The following is a 14,819-nucleotide window of genomic DNA, read 5'->3' on the forward strand; positions in this document are numbered from 1 at the left end:
AGGATAGAAAGGCAAGGACAAAGGTGCAAAGATTTACCAGGATCGTACCAGGACTCTGAGGTTATAATTACCAGGATAGAGAAGGCTGGGGGGTGGTGACCAGACTGAGATAATTAAGATAAATCAATGGATGGATGGAGAGAAGATGGTGTCACTTGTGCGGGGAGTACAAAATAGGGACTGCGGGCAGGATTTTCCTGCCCTCTCCGCGGCGTGTTTCATAGCGGTGGGAGGTGGTGCACCACTCACTGGCGACAGGATCTTAATGGTGTCCCGCTGAATGCACCTCCCATCACTAGGAAACCGCGGGCTGCACCGTACTGTAAGGTCCCGCCAGTGTTAGCGGCAACAAGATTTAAGTGCATAAATTTTAAATTGTCACTAATAAATCCAATAGGGACTTTATTTCACCCAGAGAGTGGTGGAATTGCTACCACATAGAGTGGTTCATAGAATCATAGAATCCTACAGTGCAGAAGGAGGCCATTTGGCCCATCGAGTCTGCACCATCCGCAATCCCACCTAGGCCCTATCCCCATAACCCCATGCATTCACCCTAGCTAGTCCCCCTGACACTCAAGGGCAATTTAGCATGGCCAATCCATCTAATCCGCACATCTTTGGACTGTGGGAGGAAACCAGAGCACCCGGAGAAAACCCATGCAGACATGGGGAGAACGTGCAGACTCCACACAGACAGTCACCCAAGCCAGGAATCGAACCCAGGTCCCTGGCACTGTGAGGCAGCAGTGCTAACCACTGTGCCACCATGCCACCGTGGTTGAGATGAATCATGTAGATGCACTCAAGGGGAACTGAGATAAACATGTGAGAGTGAAAGGAATCGAAGGAAATGTTGAGGGGGTGAGGGGAGAGGGTTGCAATGTTTACCATGAACACTGGTATAGACAAGTTGGACAAATGGTCTGTTTTTCTGTATTACGCTCTCTGCCATTCTAGGTTCACAGTTAGGCGGAGATGCCATCACAGCAGACATCAGATAATGAATATTCTCTACTTCAGTCGCTCATCTCCTCTATTCTGTCAATTAGTTACTTTTTTCAAATTACCGCACACCCTGACTTGGGCAAGGGAAGCCTCTGCTAAAATCTCCTAGTAACCAGTTGCCAGGTTATATATGAAAACGAACGAGTTGTACCTCAAATGGTTTTTTCACTCCCCCCCACCCCGCCCCGCATTCGCATTGTCCATTGGACGCTACGGTTGAGATTGGGAATGGACCAATAGGTTTAGGGGTGACTCCTAACCGTTTGATCACTTGGCCTACAAATTGTTTCCTGAACAGCAGCTCGGTGACAGAGTGAGGGAAGTCCCTTACAGAGCAGAGAGAGAGAGAGACGCTAATGAAATGGGAATTGCATCGGCTCTGATCTCACCCCGGTGTTGCACTGTGGGGGAGGGGGGTCTCACATGGACCTCATCTAGAAGATAAAATCAGTCATCAAATTAATAATTAAATACCAATTAGGTGAATACCAGTAGTTGATTAGAAAAATCCTCAGAAACTAAATCCAGTTTGTGTGTGGGTGGATTAAGATGACAATGGCCATAAATCTATATTTTATTCAAGTTTCTTTGTGGAATGTTGTATTGGTGCAGGAAGGTGGCTGAATCTCAACTTTGTGGAAGCCACTATCATGAAACCTTGTTTCGTTGAAACCAACACTTCTTTCAGATGAGATGTTAAACCAAGTCTGACCCCTGACCTCCCCCCCACCCCCCCTCCCCCACCGCATGCATTATTGCAAAGGAGAGCAAGGAGTTCTCCCTAATGCCCTGGCCGATACTTGTCCCTCAGTCAGAATCACTGAACCAGATTATCTTCTTATTACCGTTTGTGGGAGCTTGCTGTGCATAAATTGGCTGCTGTACTTCCCACAATACAAAAGTGACCACACTTCTACAGTGTTTCATTCATTGGACAGGGCTTCTTGGTATCCAAAGGTATCATTAAAGGTGTGATAGAAATAGAATCCCTCCAGCCCCTACAGTGCAGAAGATGGCCATTCAGACCATCAAGTCTACACCAACTCCCAAAAGAGCATCTTATCCAATCCCCCCACCGCCCCCGCCCTATCCCCGTAACCCCATACATTTACCATGATTAATGCACCTAAACTACACATCTTGGGACACTAAGGGGCAATTCAGCATGGCCAATCCACCTAACCTGCACATCACTGAACACTAAGGGACAATTTAGTGTGGCCAATCCATCTAACCTGCATATCTTTGGACACTAAGGGACAATGTAGCGTGGCCAATCCACCTAACCTGCACATCATTGGACACTAAGGGACAATTTAGCGTGGCCAATCCATCTAACCCGCATATCTTTGGACATTAAGGGGCAATTTAGCATGGCCAATCCACCGAACCTGCACAGCCAGGTTCCGCACACACAAGGACGGCCTCAACCGGGATATTGGGTTTATGTCACACTATTTCACATAAATATTTCTGCTTTTTTCCTCCTGAGTCTTTATCATGCGATCCTAGAATCAGAATTTATGTCACACTATTTGTAACTCCCACAGTTGCGTGGACCTGCAGAGTTTCACTGGCTGTCTTGTCTGGAGACAATACACATCTTTTTAGCCTGTCTTGATGCTCTCTCCACTCCCATTGTTTTGTTTCTTAAAGACTGGATTAGTTGTAAGTATTCGCATTCCAACCATTATTCATGTAAATTGAGTCTGTGTCTTATAAGTTCTGTTTGTGAACAGAATTCCCACTCACCTGAAGAAGGGGCTCAGAGCCTCGAAAGCTTGTGTGGCTTTTGCTACCAAATAAACCTGTTGGACTTTAACCTGGTGTTGTTAAACTTCTTACCATCTTGAGACACTCAGGGGCAATTGAGCATGGCCAATCCACCTAACCTGCACATCTTTAGTCACTAAGGGGCAATTTAACATGGCCAATCCACCTAATCTGCACGTCCTTCAGACCATGGGAGGAAACCGGAGCACCTGGAGGAAGCCCACACAGCCACAGGGAGAATGCACAGACTTCACACAGACAATCCCCCAAGGCTGGAATCGAACCCAGGTCCCCGGCACTGTGAGGCAGTGATGCTAACCACCATGCCGCTGTGACACCCTTTTTGTTTATTTCACCCTTTCAATTGTAACTGAGGGCAATAATTTTCCGAATTCTCCAAAACGTAAGCACGGACGTCATCCATCATCCTCCAACTGAGACTTCCTTTGAAAATAGAAATTCAGGCTAAGCACGACAACCTCACATTATGGGATGTGTTTTGACAGAGGGCAGAAACGTAGAACAGGATCCCACACAAGGCAGAAATGCCATCCAAGCTGCTCATTAAAAAAAATAGTTTTGCCCTCAGTCTCTCAGCAACACTTGCTGCATCAGACAAAGAAAACATCACGGCCAGAATTGGCTGAAAAAGTCACGACCTTTTGGGGTGAAGACTGAAGTTAAAGGTTTCATGGGTAGGTCACGAGTTTATGTTGCTCTATCCACTTCCAGGAACACACTGCATTTCCCTTACAGGAGGAGGATAACATTTCAAGCTTTTTTAAAAAGAAATCTGTTTTTGATTTTCTTTTGCCTTTTGCCCGGCACAGGAGGTGCTTGTACCCTGAGTCACTTGTCCTTTATCATGTTATCTACTCTCAGAATGAAAGCCGACGGTGACACGGTCCTGTTTTTCGAGAGAAACCCTCTGTGTGAGCTGCAGGTGGTTTTGTGATGCCAAAGGCTTTACTCAAACGGACATAAAGAGAAATGGACTACAATGCTTACAGAACGATCAGTTCAATCAAATCTTTAATGCAGACTATGTTGCTCAGTGAGTGATGTCAAAACACATAACCTCACTGTTCCACTTAGACCGTTCTTTTTTTAATGGACCATTGTTGTTCCACGGTGTATTGGATTTAAAAATCTTTCTTTTACAAAGTCTTTGAATTGATGACCTGTTAATAATGGAAAGGTGTCAATTCAGAGCCAATCCAACTGCCAACGCAAACACAAATTCAAATGTTGGAACTCGCGCCCGTGCTTTCTGCAGCCCAGTTGGTTCGCTTTTCTGCCATTTACTTGCGACAAAGCAGGAAAATGACATTCAAAAGTGCACTGCAAATCCCTTATCACAGAATCAGCCAGCAGAGAAGGAGGCCATTCGGCCCATTGCCCCTTTGCCAGCTCTTTGAAAGAACCATCCAATTAGCCCCACTTCCTTGCTCTTTGTTAGTTTTTTAAGCTTTAAAGTTAATTTATTAGTGTCAAAAGTAGGCTTACATTAACACTGCAATGAAGTTACTGTGAAAATCCCCCAGTCGCCACACTCCGGCACCTGTTCAGGTACACTGAGGGAGAATTTAACATGGTCAATGCACCCTAATCAGCACATCTTTTGGACTGTGGGAGGAAACCGGAGCACCCGGAGGAAACCCATGCAGACACGGGGAGAACGTGCAAACTCCACACAGTCACTTGAGGCCAAAATTGAACCCGGGTCCCTGGCACTGTGAGGCAGCAGTGCTAATCACTGTGCCACCATGCTGCCAGTCAACTTGCCTTCCGCCCCCATGTTGAATATTTTTATAACTAGGAAACAGAAATGTTCAAATAACGTTTCTTTGCTCCAAAGTGCAGAATATTTTTTAAAGCCCCAGTGATTCTTCTCCTGGACTTTTGTAGGCGATGGATTCCTGGATTCCTTCAATTCCTGGAGTCTCCAGGGGAATCCTGGGGAGCTGGCAAGCCTCACTGTCTGAACTGGCTTTGCTGCCCTGAGACTGGGCATAAGGCCCATGCAATATACCACCAAAAACCAGGTTTCCTGACAGAAAGCCGAGATCTACCTCTCGAGGGAACACAATTTGGCGTTTTGCACCAAGCCGCGACCGACATTGCAGTTTATAATGCGCAAATTAGTTGGTGGCTTGATGATGCCTTGGTGGATTGCACCTTGAAGCTATCTTTGCTGGTTACGAGCAGGACTGGGAGGCGGCAGTGGCTTGCGTCATTCTGTGTTCCTTCTCTTGCACATTTAGGCCCAAACAGGTTGGCCAATTCCAATTGGAAGTAATGAAAATTCCTGAGGTTCCCCGGGGTGCTAGGGTTCATTACACTTGGATTGAGAAATAGTGACCAACACCTTTAAATTACATGCGCCGGCGACTTGAGTGACAACCTTTTTAATAATCACCCACCACCACTGGTCAAGGGGACGCTTTGAAAATGGTACAATAAAAGAAAACTGCACCGCAGAACAGAAGTACTATTTCTCACCCATGTCTGCGATACACACAGATAAGTAAATACAAATAGGGCATTCCTTCATAAAGGGCTCCTTCGAATATATTTTCTTTGTGTAAAAGCGCAATCATAGGATGTGCAAGTTCGACGGTCTTGTGTAATGTATCATATATCATTTGTGAATCCAAGATCCTCTTGGTATTAGCATTTTTCTATATCATCACTTCCCCCATTTTCCCCATCATTGTTAGACACAGAGGGCAGCTCTGCATGCCAGAGTTGTCATTCAAGTAGTTAATGTCGCTATGGACACATCACCAGATGAAATTTAGGAAGGGGACTGCCTTGTTGCCATATCAACTGGACATCACAGACAAGAGGCAGAAGGAGAAGGTGTTAGGCCAGGGCAAAGACAGAAGGAGCTTACGGGTCGTGTTGGTGGAACCTAAGGTTGGCTGTTAGGGTTTGTGTGCATCCATGGGCCTACCATCATGTTCAGTTGATGGGTTCACAGCAAGGTGATCCCCGAAGTCAACTTCTGTCAAGCACGTGAGACCTTGTTCGAGTTTTAATTGTCTGTGAACTGCTTGAAGTAATCCTTTGTTGAAAATGCTCGTGTTATTTTGAGCCAGCGAGTGTTCAGAGGATAAACTCAACGTGTTTTTGAAAGGTGCTGGCCCTCTGGGGTGGCACAGTGGCATAGCAGTTAGTGCTGCTGCCTCACAGCGCCAGGGACCCATGTTCAACTCCGGCCTCGGGTCACTGTCTGTGTGGAGTTTGCACGTTCTCTCCGTGTCTGTGTGGGTTTCCTCCGGGTGCTCCGCTTTCCTCCCACAGTCCAAAGATGTGCGGGTTAGATGGATTGACCGTGTTAAATTAACCCTAGTGTCAGGGAATTAGCAGAGTAAATATGTGGGGTTGCGGGGATAGGGTCTGGGTGGGATTGTGGTCGGTGCAGACTCAACCGGCCGAATGGGCTCATTCTGCACTGTAGTGATTCTATGATCTTATACTTGTGCACCAACACAACAACAACTTGCATTCATATGGAACCTTTAACACAGTACACCAACCCATGATGCTTCCCAGGAGAAGCGTCAAAGAAAGTTTGAGGCCAGAAATAGAGATACTAGGGTAGGTGACCAAAGAGGTCAATTTTAAGGCCATGCTTCCATTACATTTTCCAGATGTCATCCCATTTTAAATACCCCAGACTTCCTGTGATCCCAGAATGAAAATTGGGAGGAGGGGTGTTATTTCAAGGATGGGGGGGAGGATGGACTTGGGAGAATCTAGCAAACTGAAAATAATGTAGCATCTTCTTCGTGCTGCTTAATTATCTATGGGAAAGGTAATTAAACTACAGTGTCCTAGTGAGCAATTAGTGACCTGTATAATACATTTGTGATCTGTAACTGGATTGTTGATGTCCCTGTAGCCGTGAGCCAGGTGCTCAAATGTTCAGAGTCATGTGGTGAACTTGGAAGAATTGTCCCCGTGGTGGAACTTGGTTGAAAATAAGATTCAAGGAGATTACTAAATCTGGGAAATCAACCATAGTGAAAAGAAGTTTGTATTGGCAACTCTTCTCTCACATTCCATGGCAGATGTGCCCCTACTTATGAATGTGATTTGCATGGGCAACGTTGGGTGCAGCTAATCTGCCTCTGGAGCAGCCTTGGATCCTTTCTTTCATCTTGTTTTCATCTGAACATTGCACAGAATTAGAGGAATTCCCTTTGGAAGATAATGTCAAAATTATAATCGCAGGAACTAAAAACCTGACAGTCAAAAATTTGGGAAAATATTTCAAAATATATATCCCCCCCATCCATATTTTGAAATGGATTTTTAAGATTTTTAAATCCAATACACCGTGGAACAACAATGATCCATTAAAAAACCTGTATTATACAGGTCACTAATTGCTCACTAGGACACTGTAGTTTAATTACCTTTCCCATAGATAATTAGGCAGCACAAAGAAGATGCTACATTATTTTCAGTTTGCAAGATTCTCCCAAGTCCATCCTCCCCCCCATCCTCCCCCACCCCCCCCCCCCCCCCAAACAGGGATCCATCTGAGTCCGCCCCCCTCCTCCAGCGGATGCCAGCGGAAGGCCAGGAATGTGCTGCAGGCTCTCGGAGGACTGCAGGTCGGAAGGATGGTGGAGGAAGACCAGCAATCGAGGTAGGTTCGGGGTGTGCTCTGCCGAGGGAGGCCTGCTTTCCAGGGGGGTCCGATCCCTGGGGGGGGGGCGGTGGCCTGCCAGGGGGGCCTGCCTCCCAGGAAGGTCTGATCCCGGGGGTGGGGGTCTGCCGGGGGGGGGGGGGAGGGGCCAGCCTCCCAGGGGGGTCTGATCCCGAGGGGGGGGGTGGGGGGTGGTCTGCGGGGTGGTTAGTGGGGGGGTCTGCAAAGGATGGTTGAGGAGGATGGGCTTCGGAGGTTCCCCTGCAGAATAGAAATCCGCTTCGGATTTTTATTCTGCAGGTCGCTTACAGCGCGGATCCGGAACGGGCCAGAAGACGGTAAAGTGGGATTTGGCGGTACAGTTGGGCGCGCGGTTCATTAAGTCGATTTAAATGCACACTAATGCATTTAAATCGTCGGGCCGCCCGATTCGGGCGCGGACCGGACCCGCGCCCGAATTGGGTGTCGGTAAAGCCGCGATCTGCTCGGATTCGGGTGCAGATCACGTTACAGGCCCGACGCCCGACTTTACCGCGAAAACGGGCGCGAATCTTTGGTAAAATCGGGACCTTAGACTCCAGTTCGTAAAATTCCGCCCATTAAGTTCTTAAGGAGCTTGACAGGGTAAATGCTGAGAGGATGTTTCCCATCATGAGAGAGTCTCGGACCAGAGGGCATAGTCCCAGAATAAAGAGGCAGCAACTTAAGACTGACGTGAGGAGGAATTTCAGAGGGTTGTGAGTCTATGGAACTCCTTACCAAAGAGAGCTGTGGGGACAGAGTCCTTGTGTAGATTTAAGGCTGAGATAGATTTTTGATCAGTAAGGGAATCAGGGGTTACAGGGAAAGGGCAGGAAAGTGGACGTGAGGAATGTCGGATCAGCCACGATCCTATTGAATGGTGGAGCAGGGTTGAGGAGCCGAATGGCTGACTCTTGTTCCTATTTCTTATGGTCTTATGGATGGAGGTTTGACCTGAGGTGGATTGGATTAGAAAGTTGCTGAGTGGGGTGGTGAGGTGGTAGGGGTGGTGGGTGGGTGACTGAGGGGTGGTGATTCCAGGATGGGTTCTTCAGCATTTCCTGAGTGGGGGGGGTAATGAGTTAAGTGGCGGGGGTTATTCAAAGGGGGAATGGTCAGAGTTGTTCAGTAGTGGGGAGGATATTTGTTGACAGGGCAGCTGGTGGGGCATTGAGAGTTGTTCAGCTGGGAGGGGGTGGGGGGATGGTCTTTGTTGACCAGCGCAGAGGTGGGAAGAAAGAAGTTTAAACCTCCTGAGTTTGCCTTGCAAAAAACATAGAACCACCTTTTTACAATCCGTGGTTGTAGCACAGATCGGGTCTCAGAGTACAGACAGTTAAGCCACACCCACCAACACAAGAAGAACACAAACATTCAAAGAGCCTCACGGTCGTCATGGGAGTCATGGTGGCACAATGGGTGGCACAGTGGCACAGTGGTTAGCACTGCTGCCTCACAGCGTCAGGGACCTGGGTTCGATTCCCGACTTGGGTCACTGTCTGTGCGGAGTCTGCACATTCTCCCCGTGTCTGCATGGGTTTCCTCTGCGTGCTCCGGTTTCCTCCCACAGTCCAAAGGCCATCGAGTCTGCACCAAGTCTTCAATAGAGCATCTCACCCATGCCCTAACCCCATATAACCACCCGACTAACCCGCACATCTTTGGACACTAAGGAGCAATTTAGCACAGCCAATCCACCTAACCCGCACATCCTTGGACTGTGAGAGGAAAGCGGAGCACCCGGAGGAAATCCACATAGACATGAGGCGAACGTGCAAACTCCACACAGTCACCTGAGGCTGGAATTGAACCCGGGTCCCTGTCACTGTGGGGCAGCAGTGCTAATCACTGTGCCACCGTGTCACTTCAAGCAAACTTCAAGCGAAGAAAATTGTAGGGCTATGGGGAGGGAGCTGTGAGGGGTGGGGGGGAGGGGGGTAGGTGGTATGGGGAGGTGGAGAGCTGGTATGACTTAGGGGAGATCTGATTCAAAGAGCCAGCACAGGTACATTGGGCCGAATGGCCCTCTCTTGAACTGGAGGATTCCACAGTGTGGCTGTTTTGCTCTTTAACGACCACCGATAAGACTCGATGGAAGCAGCAAATATTCCTTGCAAAGTTTAAAATTTATTTATTAGTGTCACAAGTGGAATTAGTAAATTGGAATATTATTTAAATGGAGAAAAATTACATCGTGCGACTGTGCAGAGGGACCTGGGGGTCCTTGTGCACGAATCGCAAAAACTCAGTCTGCAGGTGCAGCAGGTGATCAAGAAGGCGAATGGAATGTTGGCCTTTATCGCGAGGGGGATAGAATATAAAAGCAGGGAGGTCTTGCTGCAACTATACAAGGCACTGGTGAGGCCGCAACTGGAGTACTGTGTGCAGTTTTGGTCCCCTTATTTGCGAAAGGATATATTGGCCTTGGAGGGAGTGCAGAGAAGGTTCACCAGGTTGATACCGGAGATGAGGGGTGTAGCTTATGAGGAGAGATTAAACAGATTGGGTCTGTACTCGTTGGAGTTTAGAAGGATGAAGGGTGATCTTATAGGGACATATAAGATAATGAAGGGGCTGGATAGGGTAGAGGTGGAGAGATTCTTTCCACTTAGAAGGGAAACCAGAACTAGAGGGCACAGCCTCAAAATACGGGGGGGACCGGTTCAGAACAGAGTTGAGGGGGAACTTCTTCTCTCAGAGGGTAGTGAATCTCTGGAATTCTCTGCCCATTGAAGTGGTGGAGGCTTCCTCGTTGAATATGTTTAAATCACGGGTAGATAGTTTTCTGATCGATAAGGGAATTAGGGGATATGGGGAGCAGGCGGGTAAGTGGAACTGATTCGCTTCAGATCAGCCATGATCTTGTTGAATGGCGGGGCAGGCTCGAAGGGCCAGATGGCCTACTCCTGCTCCTATTTCTTATGTTCTTATTACATTAACGCCGCGATGAAGTTACTCTCCCAGTCGCAAAAAAAAGGAGAGAAATTTACAAACTTTAATGCAACCTATTTTAAAGTGAAAAAGGGGAAGGGGGGCAATAATTGGGTTCCATCCCTCCTCTCGCCCCCCCCCCCCCCCCCCCCCCCCCCACCTACCCACCTTATTGGATGGGCAGGTTGGCCCCACACCTGGCCCGCAAATCTAATTCCTCCCTGGGTGGCACAATGTGCGAGCTGATCACATTCGAATGCAGCCGAAGGAGATTGAACTTGAATGTACAGACATGTGGTATTGAAGTTGTATCTCCCACCAGTTACAAGGACCCAGCGCAAACTCCACACATCATTAAAATAAAAGTGACAGGAGTCATTTGAGCATGTTGGCGGCCTCAGAGACGGTCGACAACCACACCATTTAGGAGTTCAACATGACATTTGAAAGAACTGCATGGGATATTCTGACATTTATCCACTCACTTGCTCCAAGGCAGAAATAACAATTCACAGTGACTTAAATATCATTACAGAGTTTATTTAGCCTGTTGTAGCAAAAAAGATCCATAATGGTAGTAACATCTTTATGAAACATAAAAAGAGCCATTTTTTTTGTTTTTTTTCCTCAGAGTTGTGCTTGGAAAATCTAAATATATATTTTTATCATACAAATGATTTTTTTCCTTTTGTTTATTTTTTTTTCGTAAATAAGTGCACCAGTTATTCCACACGCCCACCTTCAAGCGAATCCCAGTCCCAGACCCGCCGTGGGGAAAGAAAAATTTGGAACAACAAAAATAACGGAGTGTGCGGCGGGGAGACAACTCAGGAAAAAGTTTCAAAAGTAGACGGACAAAGCCATCGTAACAGTGGATGAAGCAAGGAGGGGCAGACACACATTGTGGGCGCAATTTTCCGGCCACACTCGCCCCCCCGCCCCCCCCCCCCCCCCCCCCACCCCACCCCAAGACCGGAAAATCCCTACCCAAGGTCAACAGACCTTTGCATGGTCCGTATCCTGCCCGCTACGATTCCCGTGATGGGCAGAATGGGTAAATTCCACCCACTGTGCAATCACAAATGTCAGTAAGATGTACGGAAGAAGGGTGCGGCGGGGTGGTGGGGCGGGGGAGGGAGGGCAGAGGGAAATTTCTACGACCAAAAAAGATTCACTCCCCAATTTCGCCACTTCGTTTTTTTTAACCTTTCATTTTTTTTTAAAAAGAAAAGTGATTGGGAGGTCGAATTCGTAGAAGAGTGTATGCCCCAAACACAAAAGAACAAAATTATAAAAGATCCCACCAAAACAATAGAACCTACAATCAATCTTTTAAGTTATCACATTTTTGAATATATTACATACACTCACACACACACATATATATATATATATGTACAGTCTTCCCAGAAAGGTAGCAGTGCAACACTAAAATTCCTTGACTTTCTTCCCCCCCCCCGTTCCAAAAAAATCAAAGTCAGGAAATACATATTGTATCTCAATCTATTTATAGCAGATACTTGTGTCAGTACCTGGAATGTAAATATACAACATGCCTGCGTAGAGAGAGAGAGAAAGAAAATCCACGGGACTCACTGCCCACACGCTGTCAGGACGAGGAACAAAAACAGGTCAACCCAAAGTTAAGGAAACGTGAGAGTCTGGCAGTGGCGTTAAGTCCCAATGTAAGTGATACCCTCCCCACCCCATTAATAAAAACACAGGGCCTACTTAGTGGTTAGCACTGCTGCCTCACAGTGGCAGGGACCCCGGGTTCAATTCTGGCCTTGGGTGACTGTCTGTGTGGAGTTTGCACGTTCTCCCCGTGTCTGCGTGGGTTTCCTCCGGGGCCTCCGGTTTCCTCCCACCGTCCCAAGAATGTGCGGGTTAGGTGGATTGGCCATGCTAAATTGCCCCTTAGTGTCAGGGGAGTTAGCAGGGTAAATACGTGGGGCTAAGGGATAAGGCCTGGGTGGGATTGTTGTGGGTGCAGGCTCGATGGGCTGAATGGCCTCTTTCTGCACTGTATGGATTCTATGAGTCTACAATTCTATGATCTACTTGTGTGTTTCTCACTGAGTGATCAAGCAATACCAGCAAGATGTTAGAAATTGCAGCTGTACTCGCCACACAGCTCTTGATCTCAGAAATAAATTGCACATCAGTACTTTTTTTTTAAAAAGTGTTCAGTTCCCAGGACTGCTACAAGGAGGACCTATTGAATTCGGTTTTTAAGACATTTAATTCTTTCAGTTCTGGTCTCTTGCAGATATAAAGGAGCGACCAGCTCTATTTTTGATGTGGACTGGTCGTGTCACACGCTCTATTTTTGATGTGGACTGGTCGTGTCACACGCTCTATTTTTGATGTGGACTGGTCGTGTCACACGCTGAGTACATTTGGCCGGTCAACTTGACCTAACCCTCCTACCAACCAGCCCCCCCCCCCCCCCCCCCCCCGCAAGGTGTGACATTGGAAATGCTGGGCATCTTGGGGGGATGGGGGAGAAGGGTGGCGAGAAACTAGTCTCTCTCTTTGAGTCACCCGATTAAACAGATAAAAAATAAAATGAGTTTTTCCTTGTGTTTAAAACGAAAACCCATCGACTCGAAAGAAAAATGAGCCAGGCCTACAATTTTGATTCAATTACAAGTACGGAGAGGCTTTTAATTGTCACCTTTCCCATCCCTTATGACTCCTGCCAGTTGGAACTATTATTGCTGCCTGCCTATCCTTGCTGAAGCCTTGATGGATTGACGTGAGCAGGCACACAAAAGAACCTATTTGGACTGGTGTGTCAGCTCATCTTTATCAAGTGTTGTACAGGTATATTTTGCTGCTACGCTTCATTACCCCAGAATGGTACGCCTGAAATGTTTGACGATTCTGCCGCCTTCCCTCCCGACTACAAGCCTGTGTACATTGTTAGGGAACCTTCCTACGTGAGTTATGAAGAAATGTCAACCCATTGCTATTGCTTTCAGCGAGAGGATGAATCGACACCTTGGAGGGAAACCACAGATGTTATTTCCCCAGTTTAGCTCCGAGCAGGTAAACTGTGTTAATGAGGTACGCGCCCCCACCCCCCCCCACCCCTGCCCACCACCTCCACCCGCCCCCCCCACCCTTCCTAACTTCTTACTGACAGAAAACTGTCAATTCCCTCCTATTGTCTGGAGTCTAAAAGCAAAACCTGGGGTCCAAACACTTTTGTTCAATGATTTTTATTAATGGTGTTGGGTTTGATGTGATGACCCCTCCCAGGCCAGCCCACCGAGTGTTCCTCTGACATCATTTACTTATAAATCCCCCCCTCCACCCCCCCCCCCCCCACCCGCTCCCCCCATAACATCATAATCCAGGAAGCTGTTAAGAACTCCATATTCAGTGCATTCACTAACCATTTCTTAAATAACCCAAATCTAGGATCCACAAGGTGCTCATTTCAATGCCCACGTGGTCACGCCAACAGACTTTAATATATTGTCCTGTGTGGGGAAAATAACACGCAAGCAGTTGTTGGAGCTTTTGGATGCTGAGTTTTGGATGGGTGTATCGTTGCTGCATCCAGGTATGGACCAGTGCGTTGGTGTCACTGGCATGTGCCACACTCAGCTGGCATCACAGGGCTGCCAGCTAACATGTGTCTTCAGCCATGCAACATGCCAATTCGCAGGGGTCCCTGTCTTTATCTCTCACCCCCATCAAAACGCATCCCTCCCAGATAAAAAAATGCGTTATTTATTACATTTGGTGCCTCAAATCATCAATTGAGTCTGCCTTGTATGTTCAAGCATGGCACAAGGATTGACAGAATTCAGTGCTGGACATAAACTGGATTGAGGCAGGACAAAGCGGCACATTTTAGGACCAGTCTGATCAATGTGACCAGCCACATTTATAGCGCACTGTGCCCACTCCAACAACCACCTGCTGTTTGGAAACTTCAACGCGGCGAAACATGGACAGTAAAATGTGGCTTTCCCCGACCATATTCACAGAAACAGCCTTAATTACACCATCATTCTGATCATGAAGGTTGGCAGAATATCCTTTCCGGCGGCAGATCGGACGGGCAATCCCTCGCTGGAGAAGACGTAACAGCAAGTTTTGTCCAGTTGGTCTGATATAACAACGTCCCCCATCTCAAGGAGTTGTCTTGGTGACATGTAGGAGTCTGTTAATCCACCATTCATAGCGCAAGGGTGTTTATTTCTCAAGATGATGAAGGACCGGTGCTCCAAAGCTCGTGATTCCAAATAAACCTGTTGGACTTTAACCTGGTGTTGTGAGACTTCTTACTCTGCCCACCCCAGTCCAACGCCGGCATCTCCACATCATATTTCTAAAGAATCAATGCTACACAGTGTGGTGTAAGACTGGCTACAGCCATGCTGTTGGACCAGTACCTGTCCCAAGCAATGAG

The sequence above is a fragment of the Mustelus asterias genome, chromosome 7 (genome assembly GCF_964213995.1).
Source record: "Mustelus asterias chromosome 7, sMusAst1.hap1.1, whole genome shotgun sequence".
NCBI classification, from domain to species: domain Eukaryota; kingdom Metazoa; phylum Chordata; class Chondrichthyes; order Carcharhiniformes; family Triakidae; genus Mustelus; species Mustelus asterias.